At 41.4% G+C, this 24147-nt stretch overlaps 1 long non-coding RNA gene across 2 annotated transcripts in view; it reads left to right on the top strand.

Annotated features, from left to right (window-relative positions):
- The first annotated feature begins 369 nt into the window (after positions 1-369).
- The window catches only part of LOC133218485 (uncharacterized), a 187577-nt gene continuing 163799 nt past the window's right edge, over positions 370-24147 (top strand). The window contains exons 1-2 of one of the 2 annotated variants that reach the window (XR_009727178.1): positions 370-406; positions 7305-7362. This is a non-coding gene — a long non-coding RNA (uncharacterized LOC133218485). Of the gene's footprint in view, positions 407-7304; positions 7366-24147 lie in introns of both variants that reach the window. The other variant, XR_009727177.1, reaches the window with a different exon arrangement.

The raw sequence follows: 24147 nt of genomic DNA, 5'->3' as shown, positions 1-24147 counted from the left end.
ATCTCGCAGTGATGGTTTTGGAGGTGCTGACACCTGTTTTCTGTAGACAGCATGAAAACCAACCATTTTTTGTCACCACAGCATCAGAGGTGACTGCTACATGTGTAGAATCCATGGGGCAATCTAGATTTGCACACAGGCCTAACTGGGATACCCATGAACTTGTCCACGTGTGGGGTTTCAGTTAATCATCCTCAAGAGATGCACTGAGCTCAATTAAACCTTCAGCTGGCAAACACAGAGTTGTCAGGAGCCTCTGGGGAGGGGCAGAGGGCTCAATCAGTGGAGAGTGGCAACACCTGAAGCCAGCAGCAGTTTAAATAGGCACACCCGGAGAAGAGCTTGATTTTCTCTCCTGAAAGAGTTGGTCTTGGAGTTGGTCTTCTATAAGGAGGTTTGCATTATGGTTTAGGAACAAGTTTGGCGCAGGAAAGAGGCCTCTTTGAGGTTAGTAGTCTTCAGCTTGATATTTTATTGAAGGGCTATGTTGCTTTAAGATGCATCTGTGTGAGGGTACAGTTTCCATGGCTGGTATATGTGGAAAATGACCTGTAGGGGAGGGAAACTGAAAGTATGTATGTGTTGTATCTGGAGTTGCTGAGGATTGATTGTCCTATTGGTTTGTGTTTGGGTGGTTTCCCCTGTGTGGTTTGCACTTAAGTAAATGCCTAAAAATCCTGGGGTTATTGGTCATGGGCTGGCTGGAGGGCTGAGCTGCAGAGGCAGACTGGAGTAGACCTGGAGCAGTAGCTGTCAGCAGGCTGAGATCAGCTTGGCCTCTAACTGCAAGGAGTTGGTCTTCTATACTTTCTGTTAAGCTTGGGTTGCTTGCAGTGCACTGCTGAGCTTAGGATGACCTTTGGAGCTGTGGGCTCCCCAGGTCCCTGCCTTCTTAATGGGATCTGTACTCCCCTAAGAGTTATCTTGCGATCACCGTGAGCAGATCTGCAGGACAGGCTGGTGAGACCACTGTGTTGCTACATGGTTGTGCTAGAGCAGTGTACAAGATGAATCCAGGTAAATGGCCTCGGTAAGAATGCTTTAATGTTAATAGGGATTTTGCTCACTTTAAAGGAGATACCTGGGTCTTGTTGCAAAAGGGTGCAGCAGGTGATTTATGAGTGCTTAATTTCCATGTGCTCTAGGACAAAAACCTGTGTTAAATACAGCAGGGCAGTGTGCTCTTCTTATCTGACTTTTTCATTTCCACTTCTTTTTAGTTATTATTCCTTTCTGTTATTGTCTGTAGCTTTCCCATTAAGGGAAGATACCTCTCTGTTCTCTCACCTGTGTCTTTGAGGGATTTAGAGGTGTTTAAACAAGGGGTTATCATCTCTGGTAGGGGGAAGGGGAAGATTCAGAGTTGTGTTTTCCTTCCCATTTTAGAGACTAAGTAGGAGGGTAGAAACTTAGTGGGAGCTGCTGAGTTTGGAGGTGGTGGCAGTGAGAGCATTCTCCTCAACTGATTCCTCTCTCATGTCCTTGGGTCTGCTGTCCAAAGAACTGATGTCTGCTTGGGCCCTTCTATCACAGGCTGCTGGTCCTAAGGGATGCAAGGCTTCAGGTGTCCTGCAGGCCTGCCCTAATCCATTCAGTAGGGGTGGTACCTTAGCAATGCAAAGTCATAAATGAGGGTGCTACTGGCTTGTGAGTTTAGGTGCTTCCTCTGTGCAGTGTTCATCCTCTGAGTAGGTGTGCTGCTGGGTGTGCTTGCAGTGGAGAAAACACCTCGTCTGTGGAGGCAGCACCTCCTGCCCTTGGCTTTGCAGGGAGCAGAGCAGATGTTTGTTTCCTCGCCTCTGTGAAATCCAACGCTTTGAAATTGTGTGGATGGCATATGCAGCTGTGTGCCAAAGAGGGAACGCTTCACTTCCCTATGCAACTGTTTTCCTTCAGACACTATTTAAGGGACTTGATTTTGACCATACACCCATGTTTGTTGGTGCTGGTGAGAGTTACTTGTTACTCAAGCATGCTGAGACAAGGTTCATTTGGGATCCCTTGGTTTAAACAGCAAAAGAGACTATCCAGCAGCATTCCTGCTTGACTGAAATCTTGAGATTCATGTGTTTGGCACAGCGTGCCTTGATGTTAATCTGCTGCTGGAGTATCTATGGGGAAGAACAGCCAAGTGACTGAAGAACATAAGAAATCTTAGTTTGTCTGGCACAGACTAGCCTGCCACCATAAAAGATGAAATTGCAAGAGAGGAGGTAGGAGGAGTCCACTCAGCTGTTTCAGTTTTCAACATGCAGTCTGAGCTGGCTTCCTTTTCATTATCAGGGAAAGCTAAGACAAGTAAAGCTGTGTTGCTATCCTTTAAAACAAGCTAGGTCAGCCATTCAACCTATGGGTCAGTTGTGAAGGGAGTTAATGTGAGTAACGATAAAGAGATAGGGTTAATATAGTTTCCAAGTGCTTCATATTTAAATGTGGCTTCAGGTTTGTTGTGCACAACAGGACAAATATAACGAAGGTGGGGCTGAGCCCAAGAGCTGGATTCCAGCCTGTTTTAGGAAGCCAAAACAAACACTTCAACAAATACAACATTTCACATGGACTTTTATGCTAATTATCTACAGTTTCTGATGCTGGCTTTTAAAAGAAGAGGGGGAAGACAGTGAAACATCCAGAAAGCAAACTGATGGGAATACTGTGGGCTTGATCTTGCTGTGTAAATCATGTCTGACTGTTTGGAAGTTCAAGATAAGGGTTGCCTGGCCTTTCTCACTGGGCTATAATAGCACAGACTTGAAGTTTTAAAAAGTGAAGTGTCAGAATTCACTGTGTGGATGCTAAAGTGAGGATCTGGTTGTCAGGCTTCTCACTAGCCTTCACAACAGGCTAGTTGCTGTGCTGCATGATTTAGAGCGACTCTTTGTGCCTCACTGCTTCCCACTTGTTCTTTGTCTCGAGACTGCCAGCTCTGTAGTATTTATTTGCCTTGTGGTACTGTGGGTATAGTCCCTTCAAATTCACCCTGCATCTGTTTCATCCCTCCCTCTCTGTTACTTAGCTTATCTTTTTCCAATTCTGTGTGTTCTGCTCTTGTATAATGAGCTCTGTCTGTGTGTCCAGGGATTGGCATTCCTGCTTGCTTAGACTGCAAACTCCTTGGAGCAGATTGGTTTGCCCACTACCATTGCTTTATCCCTTGTAATAAACATTATTGCTAATAATGAGAGATGATTGCTACCTCAAATGGCTTTAAAAAAACCCCAACAAACTGTTCTGTAATCCCATACTTTACTGTAGTTGATGACAGCACTTAAAGGTTTAGGAGTTGCATCTTTGAAGCTTTTATAATGCCTCATGCAGCAGGGCTCTGGTCTTTGGAGGCTCAAGGTGCTACTGTTGCACTGCTACTGAAGTGCTTATAAAACAAAAATGTTTGAAGCTACTTTCTATTCTTGATATGTTGTCTCCTAAAAAAAAATCCCCAAACCCTCCCCTCTCGGTTTCTGCTTGGGTTTTGTGGCAGTAAAAGCTCACTGATGTGTGTTGAGCTCTGTAGAGACACTTTAATTACTGTACATCTGAATGGCTGTCACATTAGGAGTTAAAGATCTCTATTTCAAGGAAAGAAGGATTTTTATGTTTCTAATATAAATGAGTATGCTTCAGCCTTTCTACCAAATTCAAACTGCATGGAAGGGTATTTTATAAAAGACTAAGAAGGCAATATAAAATTAAGTAAAGCTGGGTCTGGTGCCTAAAAATATTTGGCAGAATTCCCTGGAAAGCCACATTTGAACATTTTTAATATATATTACAAGGCAGACAAGAATAATTATCTTCTCTTGAAGTTCCCCAAGTGAGAGAAGTGTATTGTAATGCCCTTTGAAAGAAAATAATACGAGTTGCCAAATGATTATGTTGTGGAATTCTTCCTCTCCCCCCGTCTCTTTCACCCCTCTGATTGTATGCAAGAGAGGGAGAATATGGTACAAATGAAGCTGCTGTTCTCGCATTCCTTCTTAAAAGGCAAAACCTAACAGCTTTAGGGAGGTGTACCTGTCAACAGACATGGTAGTCCTGGTGGAAAATAGTTAAGGCAAATCATTCTAAATGCCTAAAGCACAGCACCATTAAAGGTGAGGCAACTCTTAGTTTTATGTTGTGAATTCTTTGGAAAATTCAAGTAATATTACTGTATGTTTTCTCCTCCCTTCTACATGCAGAGTGCAAAACCAGGGATGTACAAGTCTCTTTAGTTTTCCTCCTTGGCTACTATTAAAATGAACAGCGAAGGCTTAGCTGTGGGAGCTGAGACAAAACAGGATTAAGTGAAACTTTAACAACTACTGGTGTTTTAAGCGAACCTTGGTAAATGCAAGCTCCCCATGCAAGTTGTCCCCATGGAAATCCCTATGGAGATAGATGAAGAAAAGGACATCTCTTTAGATGAGAAAGAGAGCTGTCTTAAAACATGGAGATCCTTTTAGAGTCAGTAGAAAGACTCCTAGTGCCAAGTATGATGCTTTTGTTTTCTTTTCACCCTCATTGTGCCTGTTTAATAGACACTTACAAGGAAGGGCAGTTGTGCCAGCATCTTCCTATGGAGCTTATCTTGTCCATCATGGTCTTGGGATAAGGAGTGTAGAGGAAGCCAGAGTAAATGAAATAAGACAAAATTCTTGGATACTCAGTTAGATGCAAACTTCATATTTGATTGTTGTGTGTTCAGGGTCAAATCTATGGTGAATGAGGCAAACCTGACTCCAGATACTGAATTCCTAGAGGGAAAGAGGTGTGGGCTGTAGAAATGAACATGGGGATAAAGGCACTGAGTTAGAGGCCAACTCCTCTACTGCTGTAGGCTGAGTTGCTGTTGTCTTGGATAAGAAATGTTCCTTCTGATTTACACCAGCCAAGAAAGGTCCTGCAGGGTCTTGAGAGAGCCGTAGATATGTGGCCCTGCAAGTGAAGAAAGAAAACCAGGAATACATGGAGGAACAGTGAGAGAGATTTTGGCAGCAGGACTGAAAGTCAGAAACAGGGTGGGAAGCAACACTGTGATGGGAGTGCTGGGGCTGAGCAATCCTACCCTGGGAAATCTGTCTGACTGATGGGCTACAATCTGCCTTAATTACTTATGTTTTTCAGACCACAGGATGGGAAGCGAGACTCCTTATTTCAATGGGGAGGTGGGAAAGCTGAAGAGGAGCGTTTACTTGATTTAGCAGAATCTTTCATATGAAATACATGTGCACTTACATTGTGTACATCTGTTTCAAGGAGTTCAATTCATCAGGTGTTCAGGAGAGGTTGTTTAGGTCTTGGGAGCTGTTGTGTATCTCTTCCCAGTGAGTGTCCTCATGGCTGGCCTCTTGCACGGATAGGGTACTTTGGGAACATCTGCAAAATTGCCTTCTAAACATGTTCTAATTAAATCTGGATGGGACCAGTAAAACTGTGGTTTAATTTTATGGGTAAGCAAATTGATCTTTTTGGAATACTTCTCTGGTGCAGTCAAACATGGTGCTGCGAATGTGTAACTGTCTCCCTCTGGCAGTGCTGACAATGTCCTTAAAGCAGCATGGAGCTCGGCACAGCCTGATCACCATATATTTATCCTCCTTCTTGGGGAGGATTTTGCAGTTGACATCAAGATCAGTTTTGCAGCTGTAGCGCAGCATGTACCACGGTTGTATTCTGAGCACTTATAGCCATATCATCTATTTATGTTTCATCTGGGAAGTTGGCTAAGGCTTGTCATTCATGGTTATATGAGGACTAACTGTCCCTATGCAAAGTACTGTGATTTATGTTGTACCTGGCACTAGAGGCACTGCAACTATGTATTTTTAATTGCAATTATGGACTTGTCTCCATAAGCTTTTAGTGAATTGATTGCTGTAGGCTGTTGGTACTAGGGAAGGTGAGGGATGATGTATGGTGACATAGAGGGAAGGCTTGGTGATTATGACAACTTCATTATTTTCTCTTCCTTTCCTCTCCTGTTCTGTTGGTGGAGTGCAATGTCTCAGAATAGATCTAAAGCATCTACAGTTCATAAATGTTAGGCAAACCTCAGAGAAGCCAAAATGCAGTGCAGGAGAGGCCAGTCCTTCAGGCACTTGGATCCTGCAGAGAATTGGAGGAGGAGGTGGTGCTTTCACCCTATTTCTGCAAGGTAAAGCAGTTGGATGCTTTGCATCCATGCCGAGTCCATGTGTGTAACTCCCATGTACTTCTCTCTGCTCCCAATTCCTTTTGGCATAAAGAAGAGAGATTCTGCAGGCAGCAGAGTGCGGGAGCTCAGCTGCTTCAGCGGTGCCACTACGTCGGCTATTGTACATTTTTTCAAGTCCATTTTCTTAATGTGATGGATCTGAGCTTGAAAAGCAGGACGCCTTGGAACATAAAGTAGATGAAAACAAGCTACAATGAAAGTGAAAAACATATCATTTTACTGCCGATGGAAAATTAGGACCAGATGACATCTCTGAAGCCCTGGGCATTTAATTTACTGGAGTCGGTCACTCCTCTGTGAAACCAGCATCAGTCTGTTCCCTGCACACAGGAGATATCTTTGTTTGTTTCTATTTGATGTAACTGGTTGAAGAAGATAATGAGATGGGTTGTTTTGGTTTTCTTGTTTGCATAAACTTTACATATAAGGGATTTATTTTTCAAGCCATTATGATAGAGTGCCTGTAGTTTACATGGCCAAGAAATTCTGTAGAACAAAGCTATGTAATGAAGTGTTGCTCTGACTCTGGAGATGAGCTTTCTAAATAACCAGGTTAATGCAGCTCAGCAAAGGCCTTTTTTTGTTGTTGTTGTTCTCCTCCCATTTGCATGCATATGAGTTTTATCAGTCATAGCCAGAAAGAAAAGTTGCATTGCAATCTAGCCTACTTGTTCTGTTTGTGTGAAGTAAACACACCTTTTCCTAGGGACTCCTTGCCCAAGACTTTCATTGTGCAGTGCTCACTGACTCAGCACCTCTTTAGTTTGTGGTCATGTCTACATACATATCTCCCAGTTTGTTTGGCTGTCAGTCTAGAAGATGGCAGCATTATAGAATCATAGAATAGTCAGGGTTGGAAAGGACCTTAAGATCATCAAGTTCAAACCCCCCTGCCATGGGCAGGGACACATCACACTAAACCATGGCACCCAAGGCTCTGTCCAGCCTGGCCTTGAACACTGCCAGGGATGGAGCATTCACAGCTCCGTCTTTGTCCTTTGCAAATGAATTCTTTGGTTTTTCAGGCTGACAAATCAGTTGTCCAGATATCAAACTGAACTGCTTATTTTTATGCCGTTTGTTTTCAGACCTGCTCCTACCTGGAAAGCTTGGCTTACAGTCCAAATACCTGTGGCTGAAGAGAATTAATCATGGTCACAAATCGGGTAGTGAGAACCGCCTCCCATATTTACATTTGTGGTATTTTATATGGACCATGTTTTGAGGCATGTTTTTGGTTGTGGTCTTTTAGGGGAGTTAGGGACTCAAGCCATGTTTAAAACATACCTCCAACAGCCTTCAGGAAGGTTTTATGTACTTAAAGGCAAACAAACAAAGCCCCTCACACATGTAACCAGTAATAAGGAATGGAAGCATACTTAGCTATGTAGGAAATAAGAATTCCATGCCATGGGTAGTAAGAACTCTAAAAAAAAAATATCCTAAATTAATACTTTTTTAACTCTTGCCATACATGCTTCAGTAAAAATATTGATTCAGAAATGCTATAATTTTTTATTTGAGGAAGTAATTTTGCTTTGTTTAGTGCTCCTAAGAGGCAAAGCTGAAGTTGGCTTTGATTTCTTAGATATATTGAAAGAAGTCAGTATTGAAATAAGACATTTGGATATTTTGATATTAAGCATTGTCAAAACAGATGCTTCCTACCCTGAAAGAGTAAAGGGTTTTTTTCAGAGAGAAATTTCTTGCTGAGCTGGTTGATGAGTGTTAATAGCAAGTGTTGAGTCTTAGCCTGGTATATTGTCAGATTCTTACCAACGTGGTTGAAATAATCAACTCCGTCATTGTCCAGCCTTGGAAACTGAATTATGGCCAGGCTCTTAGGATGGAGCAGCCTCACATGTATTGGGAACAAGTGATGAAAGGCACACAGTGTGTCACTGGGTGACCTCTTCCTTCACTCTAGTCTGAGTAGTGTGTAGTATTGATGATAGGAACTCCCACTGATAGCACAAAATAAATGCTTTCTCAGTGTCAGTGCAGCTGACTGTTATGTGTGAGCCCTGCCAGTGTGGGCTTTCTGCACTTGCACACAATGGTTAGTGACTACACTGGGCTGAATAGAATCTGACCAGCAGTGTATGCAATAAGCTGGTTATGTGGTCATGGACTCTATATGGAGCTCTCCAAACAGGCAGGCATGTAGGTATTTGTATACTGAGCCCATGGGTACCAAGGAAAGTCAAAGTTCTTCTCTGGAGCAGTTGGAGAAAGAACAGGGTGATGCAGGTGTCCAGGCTGGAAAAGGTGCAGGGAGAGCTCTTCAGCCTTCCTGCTATAACTTGTTCCCAACTGTTCCTGCTGATACAAAGTGTGAGCAAAGTGCACTTGCAGGAAAAAGAATTAAGCCCACTCAGTGCTTGTGTGTTTATAACACCTTTAAATAGAAAAGCCTGAGAACTCTTTCCTTTTGACTTGGTTCTGGGTAAGTTTAATATGGTCCTTGGTAAAGAAAACAAAAGTCTGGAACCCCAAATCTCCAGGAGACTCTGCTCTATTAGGTAACTTGAAAATCTTTAATGATCACACATGCAGATCTGAAGAGATCTCGGGCACGCAGCTGTAGTTTCAGCGCAGTGGCTGTATTTGCCATCTGTCTCTGAGCAAGCAGGGTTTGGCTGGATGCTCTGCTTCATGCAGCTGAATGTTACTTGTTTTGCTCCTCATTGCCTCTGGAGTTTCCAAAGTGATTAATGGAACCTGAGAGAAATAACTCTTTCCCCTTACTGAGAAAGCAGTGTAATGTCATGGCAGTTATTAACTCAGATCAAGTAGGCGGTATTCTGATGCTTACTGTTTCTTTTCTGGGGTGAAGCTTCCATTCAGCCTAAAAATGCAGAGATGTGCTTCTGTGCAGTAGCGTTAGAATTGCTTGTGTGTCTGTTTTAACCCCAAACCCAGGCAGACTTCTCATTGGTGGAAAGGCAGAAAGCAAAGCTGTATCGGTATTCCACTGGCTAATATGTCACTCCTAGAAACCCATTAAACTGTCAGGGAAAAAATCGGCTAATCACTGTGAGTCTCTCTTCAGTCTCCTGTTTTCCAGTGGCTTAAAGGAATGTCTATTGATTTGGGCAATAGAAGAAACTTGGTTTTCATTATAGCCTGTAAACATCTTGGATGGAAAGCTTCAAGAGTGCTGTCATGTCCTACCACATATCTGTACTCTATCTGGCAGCTTTTGAAATAGAGAGATTCATTATGACTGTGTTTACAGTATTCTGTGAAACCAGGGATGACTGGGCAACAGAATGCCAAACCCTCCCTTCTCCTGGGCTCAAGTGTGTTCATAGAGTTTGATGCTTACCCTCTTTCTTACTATGACATGAGTAGAAAGTTGGTTTGTCTTATAATCTTGCTTTTTGTAGGACTATATTAACAAGGGATGAGCTGACAAACTGCTGGCTAGGAAAATTATGGGGTAAATGTTAAGGTCTACATCTGTTTGGTTCTTTTCAGACAGAGGCAGTTACATAGGGGGAAGGTGTATGTGGGGGGTTCTTGCGCTTATTGCCGGGTTTTGAACCAGCTGACACCTTTATAAGGTAGTAATACTTAATCACTGTTTCTCCTTTAAGACTGTAGGTGATAATCTTTCCTTCTCTATGAGATGTATTCTCTTAAAAACTAACCTGCTAACTTGCTTGTAATTTGGAACAAAACCTCAAAATGTTAAAGCAAAAAATCAAGCAGTCTCATTTGATCTAGAGCAAAGGAAAAGTTCACTTGGTGAGTTGTTGAACTGTTAACACATTTCTGATTTTCGGTGATTCGTCTATTTTTGAAGTAAAAAAAGAATTGGGATTCATATTTCTGGAGGAAACATGTCTCCTTACAACCTATTCTTTTCAGAGGGAGAACTGTTTCTGTGAACAGAGCTCTGCTGTTCTCAAAGGACCACCTTCTTGGTGGAAACATTTTCCACAGTAGTACAGACAAGACATGCGCTCTGTGACTTTGTTCCTCCCTTTTCAGTTTACACACATTGCCATGGTGCTCTCACCACAGGAATTTGTCTATAGTTTGCTTTTCACTTTTATCTCCACTCGGGGTGATTATTCCCTATTAGAATGCTCACATCAACAGAACAATTAATTCTCAGTAATTTCCAAGTTGCTTTGCCTTTGTTAGCGAGTGATCTGGTGCAGTAGGAGTGTGCCAGTGATCAAAGCAGGCAGTGCTGAGCCCGTTGAGTCTCTGCTGTGTGTATACCAGTGCTGGGTGGTGGGGATATAGTTTGGACTGAATACATCCCCATGGCTATGGTCCAAAACTGTAGAGAGAAGGTGCCTAGCCTGTGTGCCACTCTAAGCCACACTAAGACAAGCTTGGATGTGGTTTTGGGGGCAGTTAGTGGATTTGCTTCAAAATAGGCTTGTTGCCCTGAATACAAATGCTGAAATATATGCAGATAGATAAAATGAAACACAAAATGCTGAGCCCAGGACAGTTTGGTTCTTACTAATGCAGTCTATGTTGTGTAGACCGAAGGTTAGGGGTGAATATAATGTTTTGTGTATTCTGGAAACCAGACTATAGCTAACTTAAAGTAATCTTGATTTTACTGGTATGTGTGCATCAAATACTTCCTATAAAAACCTAAAAGGAAATCCATTTGTGCTTGTCAGGGATGGGGAATTCTGTTGGTCAGCTGGGCTATCAATGGAACTGTAGATGTTACCTAAGGCTTGGTGAGATACCTTCCATTCAGCATGCTGGGCCATGTTTCCAGTTGGCTGAGAGATAATCAAGCCAGCTCTTTTCCTGTGGGTTTCTAAATCCTCTAAGAGTAATTCCTAAAAAGCCACAATTGCTGGGGCTTCATTGTGCAGACCCACAAGGTGTGTGTTTTCCCTTACAGGGAGCCTACGCTACCAACACATGGGTCTGCTAGTGCCAGTAATGGGTGATTCCACAGCAGATCTCTAGCTGGGTTACTGCTTTCTGTGCCTGTGTGGGGCCATGCTGTGCTTGGGCTCTCTTTTTGTCAAGCAGGAGCAAACTTCTTTCTTATTTTGAGAAGATTTAGGAAACACAGATTGGCAGGTACCAATGGCTCTTCCCTTTCCCGACCTACCTGTTCTTGTGGTTGTGTTTTCTAACCTATTTAAAAACAATGTTTAGGCAATAAAGTGAACCTCTAGCTACATAAACTATTACAGGCTTAAGCTTTCAGAGTTGCATTACTACCTCTGAGTAGTAACAGGTTTTAAACTCAAGTGTGGTGACTGTCCACAGGTGAGCATGACATGAAGACAGAGGTGGTTAGTCCTTGCCTCAAGGCATTTATAGTCTGAAGCTAAAGAAGAAAGGTTGGGGTGATTTCCATGTAAGTAACACAGAGAGCCATCAGACTGGTTAGAATTGCATCCTGAATTTTTTGGCTCTTGGATCCATGGAGTTCATATTGGCCTGTGCTGTTCTGCTTCCTCCAAAATGGCAGAATTGGCGTTTTAAAATGCTTACTTAGGCTACCACATTTTTCTACCACTTTTTGGAGTTGGTGCTGATCAGGTAATGCTCATCTACTGTGCTTCCCTGTAATTCTTCATTGTGTTCTGTAACTGAGGATTCTATTGCCAGCCCTCTCTCCTTCCTTAAACCTAGGGAGCAGGATGTGAGTGCTTTCTTATGCACTGTTCCTTTCTCTGCTGGGCTGAATCAAGAGCTGCAAATTGAGTTCTACCCTTCTGCACCTGTGGAAATGTGGGCTCCTCTTGGTAACCACTGTACACAATAGCATTGACCCATTGAGATTCTCATGCAGCTCTGAGAGTGGAGACCTTGTATGCAGAGAGGAGGGAAAGGGGGTGGAGTGAGAAAAGTGGATTCATGTTCTCACTCAGCAGCAGTCTTGATGGGTGGCCTTGAGCATATCACTTACATCTATCCCTTCTTTCCTGCCCCTCCTTTCCTTCCTTGTGCCTCAGTCTCCCATCTGTAAAATAAGGATGGTCAAGCTTCCTCTCACCCTTTCTCTGGCCTAACCATTCAGGCGGTCAGCTATCCACAAACAGTGCTCTCTGTACAGTGCTACAGCACTGAAATTGATGAGGTCGGCCTTGGTTGCAATCTTAAGGGTTAAATTAATGTGTGTAATGTAACTGTTCAGAAGCAAGAATTTATTGTAGGTTTCTAGGATGGGATTTTCAAAGTTCCTGAATGCTGATGTATCAGGGAGACTGATCAGATTGATCACTTACACCCTAGGAAATGAGTTACTTTTTAATACCTATTCAGGTCCCTGAATCAGTGGTCTGACTTCAGAAGTGCTTAACACTCAGCAGTTTACCATGAATAAAGTAGGCATGAATTTGCGGTGCTCAATATTTGTGCAGTTGTCACAGATACAGAGATGGACTTGCTGTGGATGCATGAGGCTGTGGGGTGCTGGTGGCTCCCTGCATGCTTTCTTTTTTTGTTAAATCACTACTTCAGTTCAAACTGTAACTTGTTCACAGGGACAAAGTACATTTGCTAAGTGACTTGATCCATCAGTAGATTCCAGACTGCCAGATTCATTTGGTGGTCTTGGTTATTGTCCAACGGAAAAGTCACAGAGACCTGGCAGTGTGTCTGTATGCTTTCACACATTGATATTTTGGCATTTCAGCTAACTGTCTGTGTTCACTCCATAGAAATGTGGACCGAGCTGTTGCAAGAGCAAGGGGGTGGTCCCGGCAGGTCAGAGCTTGGGTTAGTGGTAGGGCAGGGTGGGGAAGTTTGGCTTGCAGCTGCCTACACAAAGTTTGACCTCAGATTAACCAGACAGCTTCAGTTTCCAGTGCTGCTGTCCCAAAGTCTCCATGAGCAAAAATAACCAAAGAACAAGAAAAAGAAAATAGAGTTTTTGGACTTCGTACAAAATTGGGAAGAAAAACTTAAAATGAATTATCTTTCTTTGACTCGTACCTGCCGACAGCTGAAAGCAAATGTTGGATATTCCGAGGCTAGTGCCACAAGAGTGCATGCATCTGTCAGTGCTAAACAGGTTAGACAAGATCATGTAGTGATGTTAATCAACAGGTCTCCGTTGAAGCTGTGCCAGTTTACACCAGTTAAGGATACAGTCCCCAAATGTAATAATTTACTATATTATTCTCTTTAAAGTTTGATCTTCTCTTATCTTCTTTCTCTGAAGGCAGAGCTGGTTTTTTATTAGATAATGGATTCATTGGAATTGGGTGTTTTTTATTAAATATTAAAAATGCAACATTTACCTTAGTTGAAAGTTAAAGGCTTCATTTAATCCTGATTGGAAGTGACAGTGAAGAATACATGCTGCTCTTGCCAAATCCCGATACAGTAGGGCAGCAAAGTGTGTTGTGAGTGGTGATGAGCCTCCCTTTTCAGAACTGATCTTACTGAGTTTCTATAATCAAGGACAGGCTTTCAGAAAGGCTCAAATATGGCTTGTTTTTTAGAAACTGCTGAGCATTGAGTGCTAATCTGCCTTTGAAACACTTAGGTTCAATTTCATGCCAAAAGCTTCTGGGTGCCAGGCTCTTAAAATACAGCCTTTGAGTGTCATTTGAAATATGTTTCCACATAAGCAAGTTCTATACATTTGTAGGCAATCTCACTTTTTTTAAACTAGTGTTGTTAAGTGGAGGATGGAAATGGTGTGAATAGCCTTAAAGAGAAGGGAATTACACTAAAACCTCACTCTTTTCTTGCAATGAACTTAGCTGAACTCTTATGACTGTTTTGAAGAAGATCTGAGAAGAAAGCGGCTCTGTTTCATGCTTCATATCTCTGTGAGCTCTCTTTTGTTTAAAATGGTGTAAAAAGTGCCTTGCTGAAGAACTTCCTGGACTTCTCTGAAGGAAGAGGCATGATGTTGATTACTAGGCAATTGAAATACCATTAGGTTTAAGAGCAGTAGGCTGAAGCGTTGTGGATAAGAATTTATGAAGCTTCCAAAATTCCTTTAGTAGAATTGGACACTGATCCCACAGACTGCCTGCTTTAGCCCTGCTGACTTTGTCCATAAGCTATTTAAATAATACTGTGGAAACATATGCAATTAGCCACTATGGATCACACCTGACCTCTCCTCTTAGCTTTGCTCTACCTCCAGATGGTAAAACTTCCGCACCTTCCAACAAATACAATGAATTACATTGGCTTTTTTGTGCATGAAATCTCATTATTTGACAAAATAATTCTGAGCTAGACTGTATCTAATGATACAGCTTAAACACCAAGTTCTGCTTTCTCTAAGTTTCAGGTAAAACTTGCATTGGCTTCAGGACACTGAATTATGTACAAAATGAAAAAGATCTCTCCTTTGCGAATGGATCTCCCCTGATTTAATATTTAGTATTTAAAGAGTGCAGAAGGAGAAATATTAAATTAGAAAAGCTCAACGGTAAAACTCTGAATCTGGTTTCTAGGGACACTTTTTTTTTTTTGCCTGGTGTGGCTGCAGGCATCTCCAAAAGTTCAAAGATATCTTCAGTACTCATTAAGGAGAGTAAGAGTGGAATAAGTGCACTGGTGAAAGACATCTGAGGGGAGTTTGCCATTCCCACAAAGGAAGGATTGAGTTAACTTTGAGGTACCATCTTCCTCTTCCCAGGTGTAGATCCTGGTAAGGTTTCAGTGATCTGGCTGTGACGAGAGGATGGGGTATGACTGCATCCTTTACTCTTCTCCTTCCATAACACCCAGGGATGATCAGTGCTGGACTGTCAGGGAGATGGATTTTGGAGCAGGCTTAGAATGGATGCCCCTGACTTAATACATTGCTGAAATACAGGTCTAGAAACAGGTTTTCAAAACCAGTTTGCACTCAGCTTTGACTCACTTGAAGCCCATACTAAAGCTTCCTTAAACTCATTTCAGCTGATGCTGACTACTTTTAGAGATCCAATCTTTTCTAATTGTGCCAATCTTTAATATTTGTCACTTATGCTTGCATTGAATGGTGTAAATACAACTTGGGGTTAATCCTCTTGTATCTTAATTATTAGTAAATGGAAGAATTGATTTCTGCTCCTCTCCATCTTCTTAATCCTGTCTCCATTTGTGATTATGTGCAACCGTAGTTTTAGGGGATGAAAGGGCAAAGGTGGTGTCAATTTACTTCTCCACAGATGGCAGATGATTTATAAGTTATACTGTCTGGTGTATTTCCACTTTGTAGCTGGCTACGTCAGTGTGCAAAGATGCCTTTCAGGCTTCAGCTGTTGAGCAATAAAGGGAAATAAACAGTCTGTGTTTTAGTTGACATAGAGAAAAGCATTAATTTTTAGAGTACAAGTTAAGATGTTTCTTAATATAGAAAATCACTGTATTAGACTGTGATGTTCAGCTGCTTGGTTTGTATCAACTGAGGCAAAGCTAGAAAAGTCCTGGGTGGAAAACCCAAGATCTGAATAAATTACTCATCCCTACATCTCAGTGTGATGACATAACCTTAGAGTATCTTAAAACAAAGCAAATGATTTTGCTTTCTCCCTCGTTGCTCTTTAACTCAGTAACATCTTCCTTCACATGACTTGTTCCATTATCTTCAGTGTGGCAAGTTTAGCATGAATTTACTCCCTTCAACTTGAGTGGAATGATTAAATCTGCTTCAATAAATCGTTTCAGTATGTTTAGAAGAAAGATCTTCCTCCTCCTATCGTCTTCCCACCCTCCCCTTCCTCACCCACATGTTTTTGATGCAGTTGCTATAATGAACCAGGCTCTGCAAAGCATCCTAAGCCACACCTGGTGCCGGGTGTTTGAACTTAAGTTGGATGTACATTCATATCTCAGCACTTTCCTACATACCTCACGGCATTTGGGTTTATGGGACTTTTGTTCTTCCCTCCATGGAATAGAAATAAGGTCTGAACATGCAGCTTTCTGGGTGAAGGCCCAGGGCCACAAACCATCCAAGTTAATTCAGAAGTATAGTGTTGTAGATGTTACTGCATGTAAAACATGCATTGGGTGAGGCACTAGTTGTCTGTGTAGACCTATGCCTGACCTTTTCCTCTGGAAAGCTCTTTGCAGCACTAAGTAAGTGTCTGACAGGACACACCAAGATTTAAATGACTTTTGAAATCTGAGTTTATTGGCTGTATGTGTACAGGAAGTAAAGGTTTTGAGACAGTCATGTAACACTATAAAATTCCTCCTGATTAGTTATTATGGCTTTAGATATATTGATCCATCTTTCTGCTTCTAATGCAAAGTGCACCTACATTTCTGAAGCTGAAATATTTAGTGGGACTTATTTCAGATAGATATAACTCCTGTAAAGGAAGAATTGGTAGTTAGTAACAGGCTTTTACTATTGTCTTTCTGCCTTTAATGTGCTTGAATGTTGAATCATGCTGAATTATGTACATGTTAAGTGATAAATTATGTAATGCTCCAGTGTGGTGGGAATTAATAGTGGAACAGCCTTAATTTGCTCTTTTGTTTTTTTGGCATAAACCCCATTAAATCTCTCTTATGTCAAGTAGTATTCATAAGAAAGGAGGATGGGTGGTGGTGGGGGGGAAAATGCTCAAGGCCCAGATCTAACAGAGCCTTGCTCCCTTTGGACAGATGGTGAGGGCTGAACCTTCATGAATTTGTTATTGACCTAATTGAAATCACATTTGTGTATTGTTCTGGAGCTATGCTATAGGGATGGGGCTGGCAGGCTGTGGGAGAGGAGTTCCACTGCAAAAATGCAGCACTGTGGAAATCCTCCAGAAAGTTAAGGATTCCAGCACCTTCTGGGCTATTGCTGCTACCCACATGGCCTGCTGCTGACCCAGGGTCAGACATGGGCAGACACCTCACAGCTGCGGTGCTTTGCCTCCCTTTTCCCAGTGGAAATCACTGCAGGGAATGGATTGCCTCAAATAGTGTAGCTGAAGCCTGGGAAAACTGCTTCTGAGCAGTTAGTTTACAAATGGTAAATGAGAGGCAGGTCTTGTAGTTACAATACCCTTTAAATTAAATAAGTAAGGACTAAGTTTGTGCAATATTTCAGTATAAGGGTTGTCCTTTTCTCTAATTGATGAATCATGAAGAGATGTTAATAGTGGGTGGGATAACAGATGGCTTTGAGTCCTAGGGTAGGCTGTGGAGGTGATGCTCTAGGATGTTCCCTTGATTGCACATCTGGGTATGATATGGAAATGTGGTTTAATCTTACATGCTGGCAAAATTCCCAGCAGTGTATAAGGAGCAAGTGCATACATCTATGCTTGTCTTGCTTGGATGCTGAAGGAGTTAGTTTGCACACAAAGTTACAGGGATGTTTTTCCCCATTCACAGTTAATGCTATTTACTTGTGATACCTGTGACTTCTGGCCTTAATCTGAAGAGTGCCCTTTCAAAAATGCCAGTGTTGAATATATTATTTCATCTTGGTTCTGGTGTACATTTGAAGCCAGAGATGAGATTGTGATCATAGTTTCAGGCCTGTGTAACTCAGAGAGGTCAGTGGCTTGGGTTTACTTCCTTCCTTCTCCAGAATGACAGAACAAGTTATTCTGTAAACCCATGAAGTTTAGACTTTGCTTTTAAAACAACTTTGTCTTTTTCTCTAGCTAACTGACTTTTGATCATTAATCTCAGGAATGGGGCTGTCTGAAATTCCTGGCAAAAAAAAAAGAAGTGAGTTTAGGTTTAAAAAACACTAGAGGTACTGGTGTCTCCAATTTCAGAATTCATTGCATTGTTCAGTCCTCTAGAGTGCAAGTGGTATGAATGAGTAAAGAGCAGAGGAAGTAAATTGCCCTTTTATCTCAAGCTGTATCTCAGGGATGAAGAATGCTGGGACTGACTTTTATTTTTCATACAAAACTCCCATATGAAACTTCTTTCATCACATTACATGAAGGTTCTCTTTCCAAAATTGGTAAATAAGAACATGCAAAATAGCTGGGTACGAATGATGAAATTCCAACAGATTGTGTCTTTTCATACTAAGAAGATGCTGTCTTTTTAGTGTATACCTGCACGTGTGCATTTATAGCTGTCAAACCCTTGGTGATGACTGACACTGTAACAAACAGAATAAAAATAGTAGTAATAGTGCAGATTCAGAGACAGAAAGATTTGTCGAAATCAAAGTACTTTTCCTTTTTAAGGAAGTTTAGAGAAGGAATTCTTTACCTAGAAAAAATACTGAGAACTTTGATTTCAAGTTTGTGAGTGTTGGTCCCTTCACACTTTATTTCCTTTTTCCCTTTCTTTCCTTAATTCTTGTCACTCTTTATCCTTTTCTGATCACAACATGGAGACAGAAACAAAGAATAAAATCCAAAGGGCTTTTCAGAGACTCTAATTTTTCACTCTGAAGACAGTTTTCTGAAGGTTGGATGCAAAGTTTTTCCATGTCCTTGCTGGCACGCACAGCTGTATGTACGTACATATTCATGAAGCTAAGACAGCAATGTAGAAGCTCTCTCTGCATCAGAACAATATAGTTATTTCAGCTTGCTTTGCTTAAAAAAAGCAGGAATACCAAAAAGGAAATGGGCATCTAATTTCCAAGTTTAATGACAAGATCATTCTGGGGGCAGATGGAATTATTATCCATTGTCTTTCCAATCAGTCATATTCTCTGCATGCGGATATGTAGGTTGGGAATAAAACCATATCATGTTTTGAATAGAACCACATCCAATATAAAGGTGGAAACTAAGATAAGGGATGGAGATCAAATATCTTATCAATTAATCAAAGTTTATCTTAGGAGTATTTTGAACATCAGATCACTTGCTGAGTAATGTTCATATATGAACTTCAGTTTGTCCATTGCAAGACAGACCTCTTAATGGCTTTTGGACACTTCTATTATAGTCTTAATATATATCTATCTATATATCTTTTGATCCCATTGTAATAGGATGATGCATTAGTCCTGAGGTAGAGCCATGCACCTTATTTCTTAAATGTGCCAGAAGATGCCTGAAAGGTCACAGTTTTAGGCTGTGCATTTGTTAAAAAATGGTAAGGAAAATCTCTGTGTATGACCCTGTGTTGTGGAAGCTCACATCCAAGTGACTGTATTCTTGCCCTATGTTTTATATCCTTCAGTCTTGCTTTGTGTTTAATAGTTATTAGTGACCTGAGGTTGCAGCTGATTCCATGCAGTGCCTATGAAACCTTTGAATATTCTGCATCTTTCCACAAATGCCTTTCCTTTGCCCAGGAGGACCCAATCTGTCCCACAACCCATGGAGGAGCAAGATGTAAGCACCTTTTGACTGCTTAGTTTCTTTTTCTTAACAACACATGCAATGCACAGCATTGATACAACAAACTGGAGAAAAATTAAGCATTTTTTCCATCTGCTACATGATCTGAAAACCTTTCAGGCGACAGATGAGGCTTTGCACTTGGATGGTGATTGGGAAAGAAAGCAGTGAATTGGACTGATGCATATGAAAGTGTGAATAGGTGCAAGGATGCGAGAATAAGGGGCTGGGGGAGTCGTGGGCCTCTAGTACTACTTTGTCCAGGAAGCATTGCAAGAGGGCTCCTGTGCTGGGAAAGCTGCTGAATTTGCTTGCTCTGGGAGCTGAGATGATAGCTATGGAAAGGTGGTGGATGATATAAAACACGGCACACTCAGCAAGAAGTTTAAAGTGGGAGGTGAAATGAGTGTCTGCAAAACTGGCCTTAGGCTCTAGCTAGAAATGAGGGATCTGACTGCTATCCTGAATTTCCTGACAGCTCATCGAAATCCAGAGATACAAGGTGGAGATACCTGGGTAGATTGCTGGTTAGAGCTGACACATGCACGTATTTTGATGTTATTGTGAAAAATATGCAGCTTAACTTACTGTGCTGGTTGTCAAAGTCACAGGCACAGGAGGAGCAGGAGGATTTACTGCGCAACGTGCCTATGTGTTCCTGGAGTGGCACATTCCAGAGTGGATGGTGGTGTTACCGAGCACCAGGGTGTTTCTGAATGTGGCCTGCTGCTCTTTTGACACTCATCTGAAGGCTTGGAAGCTGTCTGTTCTCTCTGTCATGTGGAAAAGTGTGCTTTAGGTTCTGTAAGTGGGACTTTAGATAGCCCTTGGAGACAGATGAATTCGGCTATGGATGGAAAATGTCAATTCAGAAGTTCTCATGGAGGACCCATTTATGTACAGGTGCTGTCACCTGGCTTATTAGTTCTTGGATTTCTAGTATTATTCTCTCTCTAGATATACATACATATATAAAGGAAGAATAATGAATTCCTCAGCTCTATATTACTATTAACTACAGTGATATTTTTTTGGGCAGCTACTGTTCTTAAGTATTATGGATTGTGATGAGTCAAATTTTGGCAGGAACTGCTTAATGCATAGGAGGCTGCCTTAGCATTTGCTATCAGAACCTTTTAGCTCAAATTCCAGCTTTTGTGTGCGTTTCCTTTTATGAGTACAGTAAGTCTATGTGTGTCTGTTCTATTTCCTCTCTCCTTTCTACGTGGCTCTGCCTGCCTTTTGAATGATAATTCATGTTGAGGGTCTTCTGAGGTGGCTTCTCTTGAAGAGAAATGAAACTGGTTACAGGGATGTAGATGAGGGGTCTTGGTGCCACTTGCTCTTGTTACATAAAATACATCAGTCTTTGCAGAGAGTCCCTGCTTGTGGCCAGGTCTGTTGCCTACCAAGTGAGAACTGTGTATATATTGTAAACATAAACGTTCCTTGCTTCTTGCAGCAACTTTCCCATTGGAAATGTCTTAAAAATGGCAATGCAGGTTTCTTAAAGACTAAACATGACTCACCCTCGCAGCATGTGAGGCTATAACAGCTCCATCCAGTGGCTTCTGCTATAATATGAATGCAGGGCTCATGGGGGTTCAAGACCTTGAGGGCTGATAAAGGCATCACCCAGCCGAAGCAAGCAGAATTGATGTAAAAATGAAAGATGTGGTGTTTACATCTTGCAATTAGTTGTGAAGGATCTCTTTTTATACTCTTTGTATCAAAGGGCTTCTACCTCTCTGCATGCAATGAGAGACCATCCCTCTTCAGTGGCTGAAACGTAAATTATGCTTGTTATGAAGATGAATAGAGTGCCTGTATGCAATGGGGTTTTTGAAGGGACAAAATAGCCCAGGTGAACTCACTCATGCAGTAAAGGCCTGCTCTGGAATTCAGGAGAGAATGCTGGAATTGTTCAAGTTATTGATGCTGCCTTTTGGTTGAAAGTTCCAGTTTGATATTGAAAATCCGAGCTTTAATTTCTAAAGCTTAGTTCTAGTCTCTGCACTTTTAAACAAATTATTTTAATCAGGTTGATTTTTTTTAATCTTTATTTATGGGAGTGATGATTTTTTTAAGTTGAAAAATTTAAGATTTCAATTTTTCTTTTCCTGTTCAGGATGGGGAGGAAAAAAAAAAAAACACAAACCCCTTTCAAAATCTCTAAAGTTCTCATGGGTCAGGAGAAAAGTTTCCCACACAGCTCTAGTCAATGGGAGTGTTACCATAAACTTCACTGTGCCTTGGATCAGGCCCTGAGAGCGTATCGGAGGGTTTGTCAGCCTCATTGATTGCACAAACCAGCCTTGTTATGAGGAAACATTTCTGGGCCAGACAGCGTTCTGACATTTGTCTGTAGTTTTCACATTTAGGGGAGATTATTGTCTCCAGAGGGTCATTCTTAATGATTTAAATCTGAGGTAGATCGTTTTTTCTGGCAGCGGGTGTGTAATCTAATCCATATATTGTTGACAATAATTGGCATGAGCATCGAGTTGCTCTATGGATGTGGTCAGTCAGTATTGACTGCAGTGAAACTTGCTGAGTAGGTGGTATAAATTATAAGAGGACCTGGAAAACCAAAGCAAGAAAATAAAAGGGTATTCAAAACAGGGAAATGTGGAAGTAGAAATGCTTTCCACTGGGATTACTCTGGAAGCAAACAGTCTGAGCTTTAGAAAGTTTGCTCTTGTTAATTACACGTTGGATAGCATCACATAGACCATAGAACCGAGCCTATGTAAAACTGTTCCTTTTGCAAAGGGCTGGATGGTGACTTGAGGCAGATCCTCTGAGCAAGGGATGGTGTGTAAACTGTACCACCCAAGGAGCAGCCCCGGGAGGCAGTGTGACTCACAGACATGCTGCTGAGACAAAATTCCCTCCCTGCTTTCCCTTGGCTCTTAAGGCTGCAAAATAGGAAGGTACTGCTGGGATTTTACCATGGTAAAGTGCCTGCAGTGACACAGCTGTACAGATTAGGAGCTGGGAGTGGGGGCGAGATGTTGGAGTCCTGGCTCCTCATCCTCAGGAAGGGGATGTATGAGCAAGTCCAGTTTGTATTGTAGCCTAGTATCAAAAATAACTTATGGAAGCGGGATATTTCTTGAAGCATTTCAACACACTTCTCTTCTTTTTTTTGTAAATGTTGATTGGATTTAAATATGTGCTTAAAAATAAGTGCTCTAATGATTCACCAGAGAAAAATGTTGCTATGAGATGATATTCCCTTGCTTGTGTGTGTGCTCCCAGTTACAGTTCAGCACACTGCATTGAGCTGCTCTGATTTACTACCCTGTCCTATGGCAAAAGGGCTTTTTGCTGACTTCAGATTTGCACACTTACTGCTAATTAGTAAATAGCTTAGATGCTGTTTATTACAACTTGGCACCATCTATCACCATTATTTCTGTATATTAATGTCATGCTTGGTATAAAAACAAGAAAGGTCCCTGTGTGTGAAATGTCCTAGGTAGTAACTTGGAGAAAAATAGAAATCAACAGTGGTGTTTTCCCCAGAGGGGCAAGGTCTAGTCTGATATACATCTGACATGAACTGATTAGCAAGGTATTTTAATAGGAAGAAAGCCAAATTTTAGCCAACAGGTTGAATTTTATTTCAGCCCCAAGAGTTAATTTTGCAAAAAGAAATTAGGCCTCTCATTTCCCATCCCTTGGCAGTTATGTTTCCCCCTTTTCTCTCTATGATTGCATTAATTGTTGACTGAAAGAGACATTCAGCCCATAGGATAATTTCTTCAACATGAGTAGCTTGAAGATTACTGCTCTTTAAACATTCATCTTACTGTAGGTTTAGCATAAGCCTGTGCAGAAGACAATTTCAGAAGGCTCCATTGAAACTAAACTTATAAATAATTAACTGAAATTATTATATTGACATTAAAGCCAACCTCTTAATTTGTTAAAAACATACTTATTTTTATTGGGTTTTAGTTTTAATCAACATGAGCATGTTGAAAGAAGCCTTATCTGCAGTATGTACTGTGGTTTTTAAGCCTTCCACCTGTGGAATCTGCTGTTTCTCATGTGATTTAAAGAACATTTGAATCTGAGAGAAGGTACTTTGGAGTATGGTCATAAATGTGGCATTTATGTATGTACAGAACTTACCTTCATACCAGTGGTAACTCTTTGCTACTTTACTGAGCATGGCTGCATGAGCTATGTAAAGGATTTCAAAAGCCTGCAAGACTTCACAACTACTTTCTTGCTTCTTTTACTGGAGGGCAAGCCTGTAGCTTTGTGCTTGACCCCACTGAAGAGCTGTGTGGTGCTGCTGCTGCTTCACCAGACCATGAAGGAAATCTTGGGTTTTTTTTCCACTGTGATCCCTTTCTTTTCTGGATAAAGAATGTTTCATTCTGTGGTCTCATCCTGGAAGCATGAGCTTATTTTTCTCTCTGTGCTAGCACAACAGCCCATTGGTGGTGGAGGTCTGCTGTCTTCTAAATGGAATAGGTATTCCCCCCACCAACTAGAAGTCTTTCCTCTACTGCTAACACCAGGTAGCCTGATACGCGGTACTAGACAGGAGTGAGGAGGTACATGTGACCCTAACAGTTCCTTAAAAACCAATCTATTTTATACTTTCTTCCTGAAATTTCAATGGTACAATGTCAAAATTTCTCATAGCACACCATAAGTGGTTGATCTGTGGTCAATGCATATTGAAAAGTCCTAAAAGGACTTAAGGATGTTTGGGAG

Source organism: Neopsephotus bourkii, unplaced genomic scaffold (genome assembly GCF_033783945.1).
Source record: "Neopsephotus bourkii isolate Nb327-2 ecotype Australia unplaced genomic scaffold, CSIRO-AGI_Nbou_v1 NB_1250, whole genome shotgun sequence".
NCBI classification, from domain to species: Eukaryota; Metazoa; Chordata; class Aves; order Psittaciformes; family Psittacidae; genus Neopsephotus; species Neopsephotus bourkii.
This window is presented reverse-complemented; position numbering and strand designations above follow the sequence as displayed.